Raw genomic sequence first — 20,987 nt, forward strand, 5'->3', positions numbered from 1 at the left:
GCCCATGGGGGAGGGCTGCGAATGGCTTTCTATCTGCGAGAACCCAGTAGGACCAGCTCAGACTTGGCATTGTATCCCGGCTTTGGTAGGAGCTTCAGCTTCTTGTTGGACTGTTCACCTGTCTCTGTGCACACTCCCACACTCACCCCAGAAGTTTCAGCAAATTACTGTCTGTGCCCTGATTGCAGGCCCCTCCAGGCCTAGCCACTTGGGGCTGCTAGTGTTCACTGTGGGGCGAACCTGGAAAGATCTGCTGTCTTTCCCTGTCTCTGTTCACTATGGGATTCTTAGGAGCAGTGCCTTGTCTTCTCTATCTGTATCCAGATTGTTGTTTGAGCTTCCTACCTAGCTTCCCAGACCCTAGCCTCAGGTTAGCTTTAGTTTGCACTCTGGTGGAGACCAGGATTTCTGCAGTCATGAACATGACCTTCCCTCTGTCACCCGGTGCAGTCACCGTGGAATTCAACACTCAGCATTAGGCACTTTCATCTGCCTCCCTCCTCCCCTTGTTTCTAGGCTACTCAGATATTCCTGATACCTACTAGAAGATTCTCTGTATTTGAAAACAAACAAATAGGCAAACATCCTAAACTCTCCACAAATTTAGTGGGGTAGGACTAGCTTTTCTATGGCAGCAAGAGTGCACTTTTCTGGTGGGAAGTGGGGACACCGTTTATTTAGTTGCATTTGCTTTTAATTGAATCTATGAAATATTTCATTTTCTTTTAGGAGGGGAAAAGTTGTGATTGATTTTGTTTTTACTCTACAAGACCATAAATGTATTGTCCATGTATATTTGAGTGTATATTCCTGAATACACATATGTGAGTACGTGGGCTTTAGGCCAAATAACATGTAAATTATTTTCTCCTACAGTTTTGAAAACCTCATAAATCAAGAGAGATTGTTCCCTTCTAAAACAAGAACAACAACCACCACCAACCAAAAAAAAAAAAAAAAAAAAAAAAACCTTCAGACTGAAAGCAAGCAAATATGTACCACACTTAGATATACTTTATGACCAAAGGCAGTAGGTTACCAGGATCTAGACAAGTGCTAGGTCATTAATTCTTTAGGCAAACTGATACCCTCTGTTGCTTTTCTCTTGTACCCCCAACACCTCCTTTTTCCTTTGCTCTCCCACCATAGTCCTTTATTTACAGTGGCAAAGCTAGATAGTTTTTTGTTTATTGTTTATCCTTTTATTGTTGTTCTTAGTTTTTATTTTGGAAATAATGAAAAAGAATTTTGTGTATGTGTATTTTTTTAAATGCAAGAAATTATAATGGAGCATGATACAAACTCCTATAGTACATTGTATAACCACAACACTCAATATTATACTATAAAGAAAGATGAATGTAACAAACACTAATAATAAAGCAATATTAATATCTATACCTTAAGTTGATTCTATAGTAGATTCAGTAACTGAATACCTAGAAGAAATGACATTCAGTAGGTATATTGTCTGCTGTACATTTTTTCATTAGTAGTAGGAAGCAACAGATATTTTTCTTAGTAAGGGAAAACATACTTAAAATAAGTTAACATAGCTAGTAAATCTTTCTCTTATAAGGCTTTAAATATATCATTTTACATACATTAATGATAAATTTTGGTGGCATTATTGAGATTTTATGTCTATTTGACTCCTTTTAGGAATTGTTATGTTATTGGTCATTGATGAAATTTTTACACATATCCATCATATATTGAAGAAATTAGTGATGTTTTAAATAATCCTCTTTCAATTAGTACACTAGGAATAAATGAATTTTCTTTTAACAAAGTTTAATATACATTGGCTTTAACCCTTTTAATATTTTCTATACTTTTCAGTATTATATTGTATATCTCTGAAAGAATTCTCTTGTTAGTGAGAGAATTCATATATACCTTTTAACTATTTACAAGCAGCATTCTACAAAAGGGGAGTACAGTACAACTACAATTTTGGTTGATCTAAGCTATTTGTTTAAATTTGGTTAAGGGGTGCATATATATCAATTGATGTTTTTGAAGTCAAGTGAAACATTCCATCAAGCTAATGTGTCTGAGAGTACCATATCAGGCACAGACAGGTACTAGAAATGATAAAACACAGATAACATGCAGCAAGATGATTTGCAGATGGGACGTATTATCTGCTGTCATGAGGTTAGATGGGTCAAATTACTGTTTTTTAAAAAAATTAATCTAGGTTATTTCAGAATTATCAAGTTATGTAGGTATATGAGATTGAATAAGAACAGATTATGAAAACTTGCTAAAAAATGAACAAATATTCATTGTTTTTAAGAGCAGAAAATGGACTATCTTTGCATTTGGATTGCTTCTTGTTTAAGAAATACGGCTCTCCCCTATTATTTTTCCTAACAAGAATAATAATATATTGAACAGTTTGTCTTTATCCTAACTCCATATTTTCCACTGATTGTACTCTGAATATCAACATACTTAAGTAAAACAAAAACAAAAACAAACTGGTACTCAGGTATAGTCAATGAAAAGCAATTTTTTATTAGATGTAAGCCCATTTTAAATGTATAACATATCTTTTTCACTTGAAGTTCTTCAACTGTGATCTGAAAACTAATTGTTCTGGTAATAGTTATATCAGAAACTTTCATCATTCTGTTGTTATGTATTCATTATTCATTTATAGGAAGAATTTTTATTTTCCTTATTCTGTGGAAGAGGGTAAAAGCTTTTCAACTAATTGTTTTGTTTAGACATTTAGTCAAACTGGAAATAATTTTAACTCTGTGTTAGGATTTTTGGTAGAGCTTTTCAAATTTAAATAACCATTGTCATGATGTAGATGAAAATATCAATTGAGAGTGTAAGTGGAAGTTGTAAGATGGAATATCATTTAAACCTACTATGGACTCTCTCACCTCCAAAAACGGGTGCTGGTCTGTTTTTCCTCAAATCTGTGGTAGTCTTAAGAAAGGGACCGCGAAACTCTAAAACCTCAGAGAAACAGTATTGATTCGTGCTTAACTGCAAATCCTTCATATCGTTGTTCAAAATATCCAACTTTACATTAATATTAGCCATTCTTTTTATAGTGACACCATACTTAGTAAAAAACTTCTAAGCACTGAGGTCAGGTGTTGAGATTGGATTCTAGTTTATTTTTTATGAATCAGATAAAGATTTCTGTGCATGAGACCATATGTGAAGATGAGAGAACAAGAACATTTCCATATCAAAGGCAATATATCTGAGGCTGCATGGTAATTAAAATGCAGTGGTTTGGACTCTGTGCACTAGCACTTAAGCAGAGCATTGCCGGGACCTTGTGCATCATGCAGGCGGTTGCTTCTTGCATACTTCTTGAAATACACTTATAATTTTGTACAAACATTTATGCTAGTCCACACTTTTCTGTGGATAATTTGTATTTCATCCAAACCATTCAAAGTAGAAGTTATTTTTTGAGCTACCCCCTCATTATGGCTTTTGTGCATCAACTATTTTTATTCTACTTGTTTGTATTTCCTTTTACCAGAATGATGGCTTGTTTATATTCAGAATCTCTTCTTGCTCCTTTAAGACCCTTTATATATCACCCATATTTTACTATTCGCTCAAAAAAACTTTCATCTTTAGTAAAGTAAATTATTTTCTGAGGTTAATTGTAGATGCTGTAATCTATTGTAAACTAATAAACTACATTAAAAAAATCAACTACCCAGTTATTTTTATTTTATAATGGTAATATATTTAGTAATTCTCACTAATTTGCACAGTGCATAATACTGGAATAAATTACTTTTCAAAATGTTTAAAGAATTCTGAAATGTTCTTCTTTACCTTTTAATGGCATGAAAATGTACAGTGCCATTCTCTTTCAGACTACTTCAGGTGAAAAACAATTATTTAAAACTATAGAATACTTTATATTTATCTAAAGAGTTATCTCTTTGCATTTATAGGGAGATGTTTGATTTTATTTATAAAGAACTGGGTTAGCATCATAACCTGTGACTATCTGGGGACAGAATAGTGAAATAAAAAAATCTAACAACTGGTAGTCCAATATTTTATATATTTTAGAAAATTTCGCATCTTTGGTAACTAACTTGAATTCGCTGCTCTGTAATTTTCTAGATTTTCTATTTCCATATTTGCTCTCTGTCTATGCATATGGCGAGGAATTCACTAGTATATTTTATTTACTAAGCTCGCCTAGTCTGTAAAGCCTTTTAGATTTATCTTTTAAGATTTCTCTTGATTGAAGCACCATGTATTGAAGAAGCCTAATACGATATTATGAAATCCTTTAAGAGTTTTTGTGTTTTAAACTATTTTGAATCAAAATTACTTAAGTATATTGTTTTGATGCTTTTCAGTGGTGATATGTATAAATAAGCATAATAAATATTAGGTAAATTCAAAGTACTTTATATGATGTGCATATTAGTGTCTATGCAAACATTTTATATTCTTTCAAGTTCTTGCTTGATCTCTTTCTCCTCTGAAAATCTCACAAGATAAATCTTTAAATGATCTATTATCCCTGCTATCTTCAATAATTTGTTGTTTCTAGTCATCTTAAAGAGGCGAATTGAATTGTCTATCTTTAATATATCCATTCAAATGCAAAAAGGGACTTTAGTGCTATTTGTGATTTTGACTTCACTGAGAACAATCTCTTTGCTTCTTTGAAAAGTAGTTCTTTAAAATTAGACAAAGAAAATTAAAGATGCTTTACTTTCCACGACTACACAAGCACAATATGTGGAAAAATGAAAATGCAACAGATTAAAAAAAAATGACAAGCATAGATTTCAAATGGAACTCATTTCCTTTTATACTTTACAAACAGATCATTGTATAGTGTGATTGAGCACTTACTAAGTTCTAGGCATCCTGAAGGCCATTTTTGAAGTCACAAGTTTTTACTTTTTAAGGCATCTCTCTTCTATTGAAGATTTTTAATATTTGGTAGGTGGGAAATTTAGGCACAGTTGTCATGGTGCTAAGCAGATCTTTGGTAGAAGTGGAGAAGAATGCTCCTAACTAGGGGAGAATAGTTCATTGTTCTTTCTTGGGAAAGAATCTCAAAGAGCAGGAATGTTGTCATTTTCTCAGAAATATCTTCAGGTATCTCCATGGGCAATAACCTTCTATGTAGGAGAGCTCAGACACCCCATCTACCCCCAGTGTATTCATCTCTAACTCTCCATTTCTTCATCTCAAAAATGGGAGTAATAATAATATCTACATCATAAAGTTATTGTGAAGATTAAATGAGATAAATAAATGTAAAACACAAAGCACTAAGCTCAGGGCTTGGTATAAAACAGATATTTAATACATGTTATTTATTACATTGGTGTGGTGCTGTACTTAGAATTGTACAGATAGGGCTTCCCATTTCAGCTTTACTACATATTTGTTGTGTAATCTTTGGCAAATTATATAATCGGTTTCTTTTTCTCTTACATGAAATCTTTCCAGCAATGTATGTTCCTTTCTTCCTTTCCTAGAAAGAAGAATTCGTTAGTAGTCTGGCAGACTTGGGACAGAGTAGTGACTAAATGTAGAGTTTGGATGTCTGGCTCTCAAACTTGAGAATATTCCAATTTAAGGGCTAGAAGAGATTTTAAAAGGTCATTTCATCTGTTATCCTCCTTCCAAGGGTGTATTTCTCTGCTGTAATCAGTTAAGAAGCTCTCTTTTTTTGGAAAACAAGCAAAGAAGAGATTTTATAATCGTTGGTTATGTTTCAGTAGTTAATATTGGGAAGTTCTTTATGTCAGGTATGTATATCTTAATCTGCTTTCTTTTGGTCTGATTTTCAGGAAAAATGGAAACATATTCTTCATTTGAATGATAGACCTGCATGTGAAAAAAAACCAAAATTAAACTATCAATTTTTATTTCTTGAATCTTTCCTTTGAAGTCTTATTTCCTAAACTAGTTATGTGACCTTAGAAAAGTTATACAACCTCTTTAAGTCTCAATTTCCTAATTTTAGGAACTTTTATTTATTATTTTTAATTTTTATGTTTTCATGTATTATTTATTTATTATTTTTTGTTTTTCTTTGGGGGGAATGTAATTAGGTTTATTAATTTAATGGAAGTACCCGGAATTGAACCCAGGACCCGGGGCATGCTAAGCATGCACTCTACCACTGAGCTATACCCTCCCCCTCAATTTCCTAATTTTAAATTGAGGATTGTGATAAAATTTATCAGTTAGGGTTGTTGGGAAGATTAAGTTTGAAGATAATATATTTAGAAGTGCATAGAACAATTCTGGACAACTGTGTTAGGATTAATTGACAATAGTTATGTGATCAGTAGAAGAACCTTGGCATGAAAAGCGCTCTTAATTTTCTTATGTTTTATAGAACTCAGTTTTCAAAGTGCTTTCATATTCATTGCCTCATTCAATAAAAGGTATACAGAGTAGATAACCTTACCAGTCGTACCGTCTAACTTCCTACTTAATATAAATAAATGTTTCAACTGGGTTTTGCTTCAGGATATTATTCATTACAAACAAAGCTTGTGTGTCATAAATTAGGGCTGGCTTTTCTGGCCTTCTTTTTTCCTCCATTCTCTGCTGTATAATGTCAGTGCTCGTTTATTTTATCTTCATATTCATTTCCAGAGCCAAACCAATGCTGCATTTTCCATAAACCAAATGTAAATGAATAATACCACATTGACCAGCAGCATTAAATGTCAGTTTGTATATGTATTTGATAATTAAAAAATTAGGAAATAATTTAATTATTATATAATAAGTATGGCTAGTTTGAGAGACAACTGTTTTTCAAAATATGAGGTTTATGAGGGAGGACTAATAAAGGGATCCTTGATGATGAAAAGGTGAGAACCACTTGACTACATGGTTTCAAAGATGAAAATGCATGATCCTAGTGAGGAGGTATAAATTTAGATAATTCTATGCAGTGTACTAGTTGCTATAATGGAAATACATGTAAGAGCAGAAGTAACTATGTCAAGGAAAGCTTCTAGTAGGACATGGCCTTTAAGCTGTGACTTGAAGGATAATTAAGAGTAGATTATTGGAAGTAACATCCTGAAGAGCATTGGACATGGGGGAAACATTTGATATTATTATTGACTATTCTGTAAGTCTGATACCAAAATGTCTCATATTTGTGTCTTTCTGATCCTAGAAAGGCCATGTCTATCATGAATGTGAAGTGACCATAAGCCAGCAGCTTAACCTCTGCACTTCTCTTTCTTGGCTCAGTTTTGTGGTCAGGGACATTGTGAGTACATCTTAAGGTACAGAGAAGTTTTTTGCTCCCTTCAAATATGACTATTAAGCATGAAAATTAAAACAAGTGGCTTATTAATATATGAACTGATGATCTGGACCATGAATTAAGAAAATCTTGTATCTTGCACTGTAAGAAACTTTTTTTTTTTTTCAATTGGCAAGCATCGTCTTAGAAAAGGGGCAGTATCTGGAAATTTTTAGGTCTGAGTGTTATTTATTTATTTATTTTTGATCTGGGTGTTATTTTTGAGTTTTCCTTTTTTGTTATAGGTCTTTAGGTGTCTCGCATTTATGATTAAATTTTTCCAACTGTAAAGTTGGTATATTCCATAACTGATTTTTTATTGAGGGATAATGTGAAAATAAATTAATCCTCAGAGTGATTCAAATTTTTTGGAAGAAATACAAATTATTATTATACAATGATGATGATGAAGCAGTAGTACTAGCAGAATTAGCAGTCGCAGCAACAACCTCTCTTTACTCTTGATAACTTTCAAATAGGGATTCTAAATCCACCCTTTTTAGTTTTGTAATCTGGGATCTCATGTTTTCTAATAACTTTTTGAATACTTTTTCTCTGAGCCAAAAAGTCTTCTTTTCTGTTTTGAGTCTGGAAATTTTCTGGTGTTTAATAACTTGTTTCTCCAAATTAAATACACCTATGGAGATTTTGCAGCTTGTATGATTTTGTGACATAATCATTTTCTGAAAAGGGCTTTATGGTCACATAGGCTGGAGAAGTTATGGCCCTGATTTCCAATGGCCTTAACTTATTGTTTTCCTTACCTCTGCTTTGCCATGCTGTAGACTCAAAGTGTTGATAATGCCATGAAAAATATGATGAAATCTCTCTATTAAAAAGAAAGGCTCTGAAGCTGAGTAAAGAAGGGGAACAAATATGTGAAAATTCTATAAAACAGCTTAAAAACATCCCTTTAGCCATATTAAATTAGTTATGATGCTTTTAAGAACATTTTCCTTCAGGACTTTCAGTTGAGTTCTTTAATAAGAAGCAAAAACCCAAGCCAAAAAAAAAAAAAAACCAAAAACAAACCAAAGCTGAAGTAATATAGCAACTGAACAAAGTTTAATTAACCTAGAACACAGCATATTAGTTAACTGAGTCTCAAGAAAATTTTTTATTCTTGAGTCTGAGGATCTAAATACGCACTGGAGAAAAGCTGGACTATTTTAAAATTTCTTAGCCGTAGTCCTTTCCCACTACAAAGATGCATATTGAAAATAGGTATATTGAGGTTTAAAAAGAATTTTAATCTTGGAACAATTAAATTTGCATGTTATATTTAATTTTATTTTTAAATACAATATTCTGAGGCATTATTAAAAGAAATTTTCAGCTTTTCTGAGGTTAGACCCTGTAAACTTTTACAGACAATAATTCCAGAGAATGCTTCCATTTGTACTTTTTGTACAGAGTGTATGATTTACAGGTATGCGAAAGTAGGGTTATGTACTCTGAATATTTATGTGTTTTAAATTGTATCTTATTTTTGTAATAGGCTTATTTTCTCCAAGGAAATATATATAGCAGCCTAAACTGGGTGGGACTAGTGAACTTGGTGACTATTAATTCTTATGTATGGCATGACGGGGAAAGAATGAGAAATAGCTCAGCTTTTAATTATGACACCTTGGGACCTTTTCCAAAGCACTCATCATAATTAGTTATGTCATAGTTGTGAAGTTTTGTGTTTAACTTCTTCGTTATGTCCACACGGAAAACTCATCAGGAGCTGTGCGAATACAGTATGTGGAAATGTATATGCCTTCATATTGTATGCTAATTTTTTCTTTTGAGTTTTCTTAATATCAGTTTCACATCTTTGGATTATTTTCTTCTTCTGTTTTGATCTATGCTAGTTATTAAAAACATAGGACATTTGTATAAATGTCCTTTAAATTTTGTGAGGCTATCATTACATAATTTTTAGTTTTGCTTGTTTAACAGATTATAGCTGAGATAATTTAAAACAGAAATACAATTTTATTAAATTTATTAGGAGGGGAATTAAATCATTTGGTCATCCTAAAATGTTTCAAATGAAGTCTCCATTTAATGTTAAATGAGAACATTGCTATTACATCTTAAAAGTAGATAACTTTGATTATTAATAAAATGTTTGAATGTCATCACATAGTAGCAGTAGTTGTTATCCTCCCTGCTTGATTGAGGTGAATGTAGCATTTTCAGTAGCTGAGGTGAAAGGAACATAACTTAGGATGTTTAAGGAGAGAAGGAAATAGAAATCTTAGGTGGCTGGGATAGCCTAAAGGGCAACTGGAGTGTATTGTTGGTAAGGGTGAGGCTGGAGAATTCTCCTTGGCAAAATAATTTTAAGACTAATTTGAGAGAACTTCTGACTATAATAGAATAGTGGTCTTCAAATTTTTTGGATAGAGCATGCCATCAGCAAAATACTTCTGAGCATGTGCCCTGATACATGTCCATATTTATTTAAAAGTATATACATGTACTATTGTGCTAGTATATGCTATAAGACATCCATAAGTAGATATTAAAAGGAAGAGGTATAGATAGAATAAATAATATTTTAAAACTGTGGTCCCCAAACCCTATACTTTAATATGCTTTGTTATTTTTAAAAGTCTTAGTTTAACACTTTGTGATGAAGTGATTTAAAGGTTTGGTTCTAAGTTCAGTTTTCTTTGCTACATGGTTTTAATACTGCCACAGCTGAAACTGATACCTCAGAAAGAAAAGTAGATCCAAATGGAAGAAGTACATCATTGTTTGCCCTTAATGAAATGTGATACTGATTTATTAATTCTTTGCATAAAATGTGCAAAAAGTTTTTTAAAATGTGGCTAGTAAATCTCTATTTTCCCTGACAGCATTCAGTTATTTTTCCAATGAGGTTCATATTTTTAATAAATGGGCTCAAAAACACATTGAAACTCTTTGGAACATCCTTAAATAGGTTAGAATATTCTGTTCCTAATTTTTAAATTGAAAGCAGATGAGAGTTTTTGTAGGCGATAGACATAGAATTTTTGGTAACAAAAATCACACTATGTTGGAATCATTTCCAAACATATGTTTTCAAAAATACTTTTTCATGGCATGTATCTGTTTTGAAAATCATTTACTTTCTTATTTGATAAAATATCACCTTCACCTTGAAGAGACAGATTAAGTTTGTTTGATAGTGTGTATGTTTGTATATGTGTATATATGTATGTATCTACACATCTAGTCTAGTCTAGCTATTTGATAACACACACACACAGCTGCTTGTCATCACATGAAGGGTCAAAACATTTGGTACTCTAGTTTTTTTGTTTCTTATCCTTAAGTTTGGAATCTTTGCCATGAGATAAGCAGTGGAATGTGTGGATGGTGCAGACAATTCTAATGGTTATTCCTCATCTGATTTCAAAGTATTCTAAAGATTTTACTGTGTTTTACAGGTCTATTTTAAAAAGTAATTGCATCATCATGTAGCACTTGGCTTTAACATTGTGCTGAAATTGTTTGGCTATGAATGATGTAGTTAGTGAAGTCCATAGTGCTATCTCTGTAATCTTATCCCCAATTTTTTTTCCTTTAGTTCTGCCAAAGGCAATCACTTCACCAGTAGTTATACTTAGTCACTTTTCCCTAAAAGTTACTTTTATTTAAAAAAGTAACACTGTTGAGATTATATCTTCTTTGGTACATATTTTGGTGGCTCACTCAAAAGTAGCACTTTGCCTATCAAAGATTGTAAACTGAGGCATGTTCAAAATATGTACATTCATTATCTGAAGAGCAAACATTCTACATGACAGACGTTTCTTTTTCAAATCTTTAGCTATTTTTACTATGCAACTTCCAAAATTGTTCGTGGCACTACTCACTGTACAGCCCATGAGGACATCGTTCACATTGCATTCTAGGTAATTGCTTACCCAAGGATGTGTATTGTGGCAGCTCTGACATTTTAGACAGGAAATGTATTTAAATTTGTGACCATATTGTTTTCTCTGTGTTATTTTAGCTATTATTATATAAGCAGGAAGAACAAGAACTTTTCTAGTAGCATGTAGCTTTTTGTCTTTTGTAATTAAGGAGCTTCAGGAGAGGTTTCTAAACACTTAACATTGTTCGGGAAAATTTTGTAAACCATTGGATTGAGTATTGTATAATTTTTAAATGTTATTGGAGAAATTATGGCAAGTACAAAAAATTATATCTGTATACTTTGTTTTTAAATGCCTTACTAATTGCAAAGGCTTCATATTATTATTTAACATCTCAAAGTACACTGTTAATGGTACTAGATAAAAATCTGTATCAAATTTTCTTTTTGATAAGTTAAAAAACTCTTGACCTATTTCTTGTGAGATCTGCTCGAACTGTCCTGTACTGTGGCTGCTAAAGATCTATGCCACTATGGTACAAATGTTAGCTTGGTCACGGTGTGAGGGTCATGGTATTAGGGTCACTAAGGTATATAATATTAATGTGTTCCTCAAACTGTGGTTTCTTTGGAAGGGTCTTTTTAAACCACTTGAGCATTTGTTCAGGGTTAATTTAGTTAAAAACCAGATAATATTATCAATAATCGGCCTCCTCTTTTTCCTCTGGTACAGGATATAACATTAATGCTTGATATTTTGTATTTAAATTTAAGTAAGGATTAATTTTTCTCACTTTTTAAAGAAATAGAAAGTATATTTATATAGTGTACTCCTAGGGTGTGTGAGCTCACTTTGGAGACCACTGAAATTAGAAGAGTAAATGGGAAAGCAGGGTAAGTGTATGATGAGTCAAGTCAAGGAGGAAAAGCATAGTTTCCAGAAAATACTCTCCTGGTACAGGATCCCTCTGAAATATGTAGGCAGTCACTGAAAATCTGGTCAGAGAATGGGGCTACAGATTTATCAATATTGGGGTGGCATGTTTTATAGGGCTCTGATATGAGAGAGGAAGCAGGCTTAAGCCATCTTTTATTCCAAGGCAAAACAATTTGAGTCATTTTTTGGCATGAAGGAGTCAATGAGGTTCCATAGTTAAGTGTGTTTATCATGTTGCAGGGGAGGGGACCAAGTGGAGGATCACTACTCCTGTGAATGCCCGGGGCACTTTGTTGCTTCTGCACGCAGCCTTCCTTGGATTTAGATACAATCAGAATTTGGGAGAGGTGAGTAAGGCAGCAGTGAGGATATCTGTAGGCTAAGATTGCCTTCAACTTTCTCTTCTTTCCTCCTTTCCCCCTTTTCTCTAACTTGATATACTTATGGGGGCAGCTTGGTGTAGTAGCCAGGATCCAGTTTGGGAGTTTCAGCTCTGCCAATAAACTTTGAGTGACTTTGGCTAAATCACTTCTCTCTAGGAATTGGTTTCTTTACTGGTAGAATAGGAAGTTTGATAATCTTCAAAGAGGTTACAGCTCTGACATCCTGTTTATAACCTTCTGGGATAGGGCTCTGTGCTGCCTCTACACAGAACTATCAACCTCAAAGCACTATGTCCACTCTGCCTTCTAAACTGACAAACTGCCAGGAATTTAATTTATAAATTAATTCAAGCTGCTAGACTCATAAACAAAAACTATAAAATATTTCTATCTTCTTCCCTTCACTCTTCCAGCTTTGATAGAATGTATTCCTACAGTGTGATCCTAGATAGGGCTCTTGCTTTCTAACCTAAAGTGGCTAATAAGAACCTTAGGAAGGAAGTATTAGCATCTGAGGGGTTGTGTCTGTGAAGGAGGCTGGGCTCAATGAGATGGGCAGGACATTGGGACACAGCCATCAATTCTTTGCATGTGTTTGGCCAAGCTGGCAGCCGTGAACAGTGCCAGGATTTTTGAGTATGGTTTCTGTCACCAGTAGAGCTGGCTGTCTTTGAAGTCTGTTAGTCAGCCTCTTCCAGAATCTTAGAGTGCAACTAATGCTCAAGAGGAGGAGGGTAAAATAATCTCTAGGAATAAGAATCCCCCCTATTTTCAGTAAGAACTTAATTCTCTTCTTCCAATAGTTTTTTAAAGCATTAAATGACTGAGCAGATTTCAGATTTTCTCATTTTCTTTTTAGTACCTATTCATTGCCATGAGGCAATATTGAGTAATGAAATAGATGCATGTCACCAAACATATATTGGGCAATAGCCACATATTTCTGGATGCTTTTATAAGTTGGAGATAATAACCTGTGTATCATAGTTTTTGAGAGGTTTCAATATACAAAATACCCTTGGAAGAGTGCCGGATACATTGTAAGCTCTCTTTAAACATTGGTGACTATTATTTTATTATTTCATTTGCATTACAATTCTGGGAGGTATATGTCATTATCCTATATTTTATAGGTAAAGAAATTAAGGTTTGGGGAGGGAAAATGACTTGCCCAAGATCACATAGCCATTGAGTGGCAGAACCATAACCATAATCTAAACCCACATGTCCTGGCTTGAAGTCATATGGTATTTTTGCTATGTAATACATTTGCCTCTAACAGCCAAGTAAGTCATGAGATTTCCCCCAGATAATCTACAAGTTAGATAATCAAAAGCTTGGGTAATCAGAAGCTGAACATATTATGTGATGCTGAATTTCAGTAGGTTTTGTTATTAAGGCAATCCTTGCTTTCAATGGCTCCATGTTAGCTGAAACTCATCTGTATCAGAACCGTATCTTCTCTTTGCATAGTTCTGATCTCAACTTTACATAGTTTGAATGTCATGGTTTGATCTCAGTTACTGTAGAAGCTTGCAAAATGAGGGCCTGGCTCTCATATGCACTAGTTCCAGTTAACATGGTATAATGCAAATTGAGAACTGCCGGTATTTCTGTGAGCTTCGCATTCACACACAAATATTCTCACATTTTCTTTCCTTTGGGTCAGTTAGGTGGTTCATTTCCACTTGATGACCCATTATTTTTGCATTCTTTTGCTTACAAGTTTCTGTTCCTGCTAAGGGAGAGCACTATGTTGCTTAAGTAGGGTCTTTGAAGGTCACGGATGATTGGCTCTTGGATTATAGGAACACTACCTCTGACATTGTATACAGCGGTAGATTTTTCTCTGGACTTTGACAGAAACACCCATATCCTTTACTTAAAAAAAAAAAATTCTCCCCAGTCTCCATTACATGTCTAAGTTTCTTTCTGAATTGATGTGTTTCTTTCTGTCTGTTCCAGCAATGCAGAGAAAATCCAGTGAGGCCACTTATCTCTCAGTTGTTGTTTTACTACATGAAAAGTGATAAGTTGCAGTTGACAGAGAGCAGCCAATAGTCAAGAACTGAATCTATTTAAATTTCTTTTAAAATATAGACGCTTAAATTCTTTTTAAGCACTTAATAATAATTTCAACCTGAAGATAGATGGATAGATTGCATAGATGTCAATTTTAGGGCAAAATAAGATTGAAAATATACTTCTGATTTTGATGCTTTGAACATACTCTTGTCCTAAATGCTTAATAAATTCTTCTCCCTTGAATTTTTATTGTTCTCCTTCCCCCTGCCCCTCCTTTAAGGTTATGTTTTAAAACTTGTTCTTAGTTTTCTTTGTCAAGCGTTCTGACGAGTAGATTTTTTTTTTGCTGACTCTGATTTTTCTTCTCTTACCTGTACAGTGCGGGAGAATTAGATTGGGGTTTAAAGTGAGCTTGTGATATTGTGACCACTTTCTTTAAACTTTAACTTGGACCTGGTACTTTAATCTCTTTAGGACACAGTTTCCTTTTCTGTAAGACAGCACCCACTTCTTAGAGTTGTTTTAGGATTAAATGAATAAATATAAGTGGTTAGAACAGTGCTTGGCACATCGTAGGTGCTGCATAAGCATTAGCTATTATTAAAGTGAGTGTCTTTAAAAGGAGGATCTGGCCAAAAGTAGAGTATTATATTCAAAATAATTTATTGAGAAAGTAAAAATAAATACTATTAGAATTTAATGTAAAATCATCCCACAATTTCCCCAACACAATGACTCTCAAGTATTTTTAAGAGAGAATACTCACTGTTTTATAGTAATAGGTACTTTGAGAACTTCTTCAAATGCAAACCAACAAATCTATTGGAACTAAAATTTCTTTACAATATGGTCAACATCTTTATTTTTGAGTTTCATAATTTATGGAGACTAGTTGACTTGGGTACAGAGTGAGTTGGGGTATGAGTTTTCTTGGGGCTAGATTTGTGACAGTAGCAATAACTGAAGAAGCAGTGGTGAATTTAAAGAGGTGACAGCAGGCAAGGAGTTTGACCCAGGAGGTACCCCACCCCACTTCCCCCAGGGAAGGTCCAGGTATAGCCTGACTTGATCATTGATGTAAACCTGACTTCCAGTCCCTAGAAAGTTACACTCAGAGGCAGCTGGCTGAGACTAGGGTGTGGAGTTGGTAATTTTTTACTGCCTTCCAGACTCTTTTGATGCAGCCTTCATTATCCTATGGACTCAGGCAGCATCCTCCAGGAGGAGCTCAGCCTCAGCCAAACAAGGCCAGGGATTGTAGGCTTGACCTCCAGGTCCCAGAAGATTCTTAGTGGAGGCAGCATTCTGGCTATGCTAGATCTAGGATTTGAACCCAAGTTCATCTTCTGACAAAAGCTAAGCTCTTTCCACTAACGCCTGCATACGGTTTCCCTGGTGAAGAGGGCGCCTGTGGAAAAAAGGAAAGTAGCCATGACAGTGGAGGTATCTATCAGTTCAGCATCTAAATGGATATATGATATAAGTATCTGAGAGGGCAGCTGTGAAATCAGAGAGGTTGCCTGCAGGCAGCAATGCCATGATGGTGCTGGAGGAGATGACATGGTATGGTAGTTGTTATAAGCCTTTCATAGATAGTTAGAACTTGGAAATACATTTCTGTGTGTTCCTGTAGTATTTATACCTCAAATCATGAACTCATAGTCTTTATATCATGGAACCTCAGAGTTGAAAGGGTGTTCAAATGGTATGATTTCATGTACATGATCATCCAGTCCATTCTGGGTGAGCAATGTTAGAGAAGTTACTTCTTCCTTTCCACCAGAATGTAATCTCCACATGGATAGGAATTTCATTTGTTTGTTAATTGTTTAATTTTTAGTGACTGGAGCAATTCCTGGAACCTAATAGTACTCAGCAGATATTGTTGAATGAAAGAATGCTTGGATGACTTGTTTAAAAGTTTTGTTTTATATATTTAACAATATTATGTACCAAGTATTATCTCATTTAAGCCTTACCTTAACCCTGTGAGGTATGTATTATTATTTCCAATTTATGGATGAGGAAACTGAGACTCAAGAATTAAGTAATTTTCTTTTTTTTGAATTGAAGTATTAGACATATAATATTGGTTTCAGGTATACAACATAGTGATTTGGCATTTATATACATTACAAAATGATCATCATGATGAGTCTAATAATTACTTGTTACCATACAAATGTGTTACAGTATAATTGACTACATTGCCTTTGCTGCATATTAGATTCTCATTACTTATTTATTGTATGACTGGAAGTTTGTACCTCTTAAACCCTTTTACCTATTTCATCCAGTCTCCCATTCCTTCCCCTTTGGCAACAACCAGCTTGTTTTCTGTATCTGTAAGTCTGTTTCTATTTTGTTTTGTTTGTTCATTTGTTTTGTTTTCTAGATTCCATATGTAAGTGAAATTGTATGGTGTTTGTCTTTCTCTGTCTGAGTTATTTGGCTTAGAATAATACCCTCTAGATCTATGTTGTTGCAAAGGGCAAGATTTCATTCTTTTTTCATTCTTTTTATGACTGAGAAATATTCCATTATATTCCAATATATATTAATATTCCATATATATATAGTCTACTTAGTTACGGTATATATGTATACTACATCTTCTTTATCCATTTATCTATTGATGGACACTTAGATTGCTTCCATCTCTCTACTATTGTAAATAATGCTGTGATGAACATAGGGTTGTGTACAACTCTTTGATTTAGTGTTTTCATTTTTGTGGGATAGATACTTGGAAGTGGAATTGCTGGATCATATTGTAGTTCTATTTTTAATAGAGGAACCTCCATACCATTTTCTATACTGACTGCACCAGTTTACATTCCCACCAATAGTGTATGATGGTTAGAAATTAAGTAATTTTCTCAAGTGACCATTACTAAAACATGATGGTCAGGATTTGAATCTATAAGTATAACCCCTACATTGTACTGTTTAATTATCACCTTTGTTGTTCTAGATAATATTCTTTTATTAATGGAGCCTAAATTCTTATGGAAGCCACATCACACTGTTGATTCATTAATCTTACTGCCAATGAAAACTCACAAGCCTTTTAGTTACCATGTCTCTTCCATCCTATACTTGAGCTGCTACTTTTTTTTTTTTTTGTGCTTGGTAAGTGGTTCAGGACCTTGCATTTACTCCAGATAGATTTTTCTCTGGTTGGATTCATTTGATCTTTCTTTATTAAGATTTTTTAGTTTAGTATGCTTTTAAAATTTCATCAACAATTTTTTGGCATTTTTTTTTGTAAAATAACTTGTTTATTCTTTAGTTTTGTTAATATTCTGTAAAAAATCTTGATAGATTTTTCTAGTGCTTAACTATCCTTATGTTCCTCAAATAAGCTACTTAGCTACAGTATATGTTTATACATACATATATATATTTTCATGCTGCTGAATTTGAATTTTGTGTATATGAATTATAATTGAATACAGTATATCAGTGAGCATCTGTAATCATTAATTTTGGAATTGTCTTTTGTAGAGTTTTGATAGTAAGGTCATGCCAATTGCATAAAACAAATTGGAAGCTTTCTGTCTTTGTCTATACTCTGGAAGCATAGGAATTGTCTAGTGCCATCTTTGTCTATTGGAGAGCATAGGAATTATTAGTTATTTACACATTAAAGAAAGTACCTGTAAAACCATTTGGTCTTCACACCTTTAAAAGAAATAGGTACTTAACAGTATTTTAGTGGTCTGTTCATATTTTCTACCCTATCTCAAGTCAGTTTTGTAATTTAAAAAATATATTGGGGTAAAATTGACACAATATTCTCTTATGTTTTTCTTTTCCTTATCTGTGGTTATAGTCTCTTTTTTATTCCTCATGTTTTAAAATTTTTGTTAAGATATTTTTGGATCCTGATTCTGTCATTTAACCTATTAATTATTAGAAACTTTGAACATGCTAGCATCTAGCCTGCATTTATCCATATATCCATAAGGCTTAATTAATTAAATAAAATTTAACAAACATCTATTCACTATCTTCTATATACCAGATAGATGCTAGAGATATAAAGGGTGATTAAAACAGTGTCCTACTCTAAGACATTTATGGTATAGCAAGCATATTGGAGACCATTTGTCAAATGGCTTGCTGAAATTCAGATACATTATTTCTATTACATTACTCATTTAGTAATAAAGTACTTCTGGCAAAGAAACAAAAAGAGGTTAATATTACAGGACCTGTTCTTTGTGAACTCATGTTTAGTCCTAAAGATTATCTCTTGTTCTTGTAGGTGGTCAGTTATACATTCTAGAATTGTTTCCTGATAATTAAGTTAGTATAAGGAATGTGTTACTGGAACATATCTTGCTCATTAATAGAGATTCTATTGGAAAAATTTTTAGGAAATACTTAAATCATTCTAGAACTTATATATTTTATCACCTGGTGAAGTGCTTCTTAAATTTTATTAGGCATACAGATTACCTGGGGATCTTAATAAAATGCAGATTCTGATTCTGTAAGTCTGGATGGGGCATGCGATTCAGTATTTCTAACAAGCCTGCAGGTAATATCATTGGTGCTTTCCTCAGGGATGCTGAGTGGGACCACATTTTGAGGACAGATGGATAGTATATATTCTGATTCACAGTTAGTAAGAGGCTAGATTTTAGGAAATTAACAAATAGGGCATTTATGCTAAAATTAAGACTGACAGTACCTCGCATGTTCGTGAGGATGTAGAACCACTGAAACTCTCATTCACTGCTGGTGGGAGTGTAAATTGTTATAATCGATTTTTTTTTTTTTTAACAGAGGTACTGGGGATTGAACCTGGACCTCTTGCATGCTAAGCATGCACTATGCCACTGAGCTATACCCACAACCCCGCTGTTACAACTGATTTTGAAAATTATTTGGTATTATATACCAAAGTTAAACATATTCCTATCTATGACAGCAGTTCCAGTCCTAGGTATATACCCAAGAAAAGTGAGTGCTTATGTCCACCAAAAAACATACAAAGCATCTTCATAGCCATTTTATTCATAATAGCCACAAATTGTAAACAACCTAGATATCCATCAACAGGAGAATGGATAAATAAATTGAGGTATAACTTGGTCAGTGGAATACAACACAGCAATAAAAAATGTATTGATATTCACAACAACATGAATGAATCTCACAGTCATTATGTGGAATCGAGAGAAACCGGTTAAAGAGATAGAAATAGAGCTTGATAAAGATTAGAGGAGACAGAGGATAGAGATAGAGTATGTACTATGATTCTATTTATTAAATTCAAGAACTGGTGTAACTACTCTGTAATTATAAAAATCAGAATGGTGGTTATCTCTGGAGATGAGAGAGAGATTCCCAACTTATTAGTAAGGAAGAGGCATGTGAGAACTTTCTAGGGTGCTGGGAATGTTTTATATTTTAGTCAGGGTGGTATTTATATGGGAGAGTACATATGTAAAGCTTATGAGTGAATTCACTGACTGAACGTAAGATTAGTGCACTTTACCCTCTGTATTATCCATTAATAAACTTTTTACTTTAATAAAAGAAATAGAGCATTAAAAAGGGGATACCTTTTGAAATCTAAGCAGGGCTATATATTATTTTAGCAGTGGAACTGATTTTCAAGGGAGTTTATATATGTTCCCATTCATATTCATTTACTGCATGGAACTATTGAAAAATGTATTTAAAGGTAGTGAAATAATGTAGCCAGCTGATTCCTTAAAATAATAAGTATAGGTGTCATTGGATTTTAGGATAATAGAATCACAGTTCAAACAAATTTTGGTTAAATCAGAACATTTCCATTGTTTTGAAGGGATATGTGAAACTCCCAAGAAAACAAACTCTCATTAGCTATTGTGGAAATCAAATTTAAAAATACCTTTGTCTTTTTATTCTTCAAACTTTCCTTTTTAATTTGTAACTTATATTCTCCATTCAGATGCCTTATTACTCATGCTGTAATTTCTCACTGCCTAGGATTTCCCATGACTTCTTACTCTGGATGGCTCTTAAATGTATCTTTATCTTTATTTCTCTGTGCCTCTCTTTCTTCTCAGAGCCACAGGAATTTATAGCTTTCAGACTTTTTGTAAGCATTAGAACCCATTTTTCAAGTAAATCCTTATTTATGGAAATCTAACAATGATACAAACTTTGGATGAAATCTTGTCTGCTCAGATCCCTTCAACTCTTCCTTTAATTTTCCTTTTCAACTTACTCTTCCCTCTTTATCCCACAACAACTGGAGAGTGGCATACACAGGGGGAAAAGCAATCAAACGTAACCTAGCCCAATCTTTATACTTTACAGAGGAGACTGAAGTACTGAAAGGGCTTCACAGCTACTAGTGGTCAGCTCCTTCTGGCTGTCATAAAATTAGTCTCAATTGCTAGGTAGTGAAATTAAAATGTGGGAAAAAATTTAAAAAATCTTTACATACAGTTTGAATAATCAGTATAGTCATTCCAAAAA

At 33.6% G+C, this 20,987-nt stretch overlaps 1 protein-coding gene across 18 annotated transcripts in view; it reads left to right on the top strand.

Annotated features, from left to right (window-relative positions):
- Positions 1 to 20,987, top strand: part of SOX6 (SRY-box transcription factor 6) — a 561,278-nt gene that overhangs the window by 8,705 nt on the left and 531,586 nt on the right. Inside the window, exon 1 of one of the 18 annotated variants that reach the window (XM_074372336.1) lies at positions 7,167 to 7,280. The exons of the other annotated variants lie outside the window; for them this stretch is intronic. The gene's annotated coding sequence lies outside the window, so the exon portion shown is untranslated. Of the gene's footprint in view, positions 1 to 7,166; positions 7,281 to 20,987 lie in introns of those variants that run through there. 18 annotated transcript variants of the gene reach the window in all.

This window comes from Camelus bactrianus, chromosome 10 (genome assembly GCF_048773025.1).
Source record: "Camelus bactrianus isolate YW-2024 breed Bactrian camel chromosome 10, ASM4877302v1, whole genome shotgun sequence".
Lineage (NCBI taxonomy): Eukaryota > Metazoa > Chordata > Mammalia > Artiodactyla > Camelidae > Camelus > Camelus bactrianus.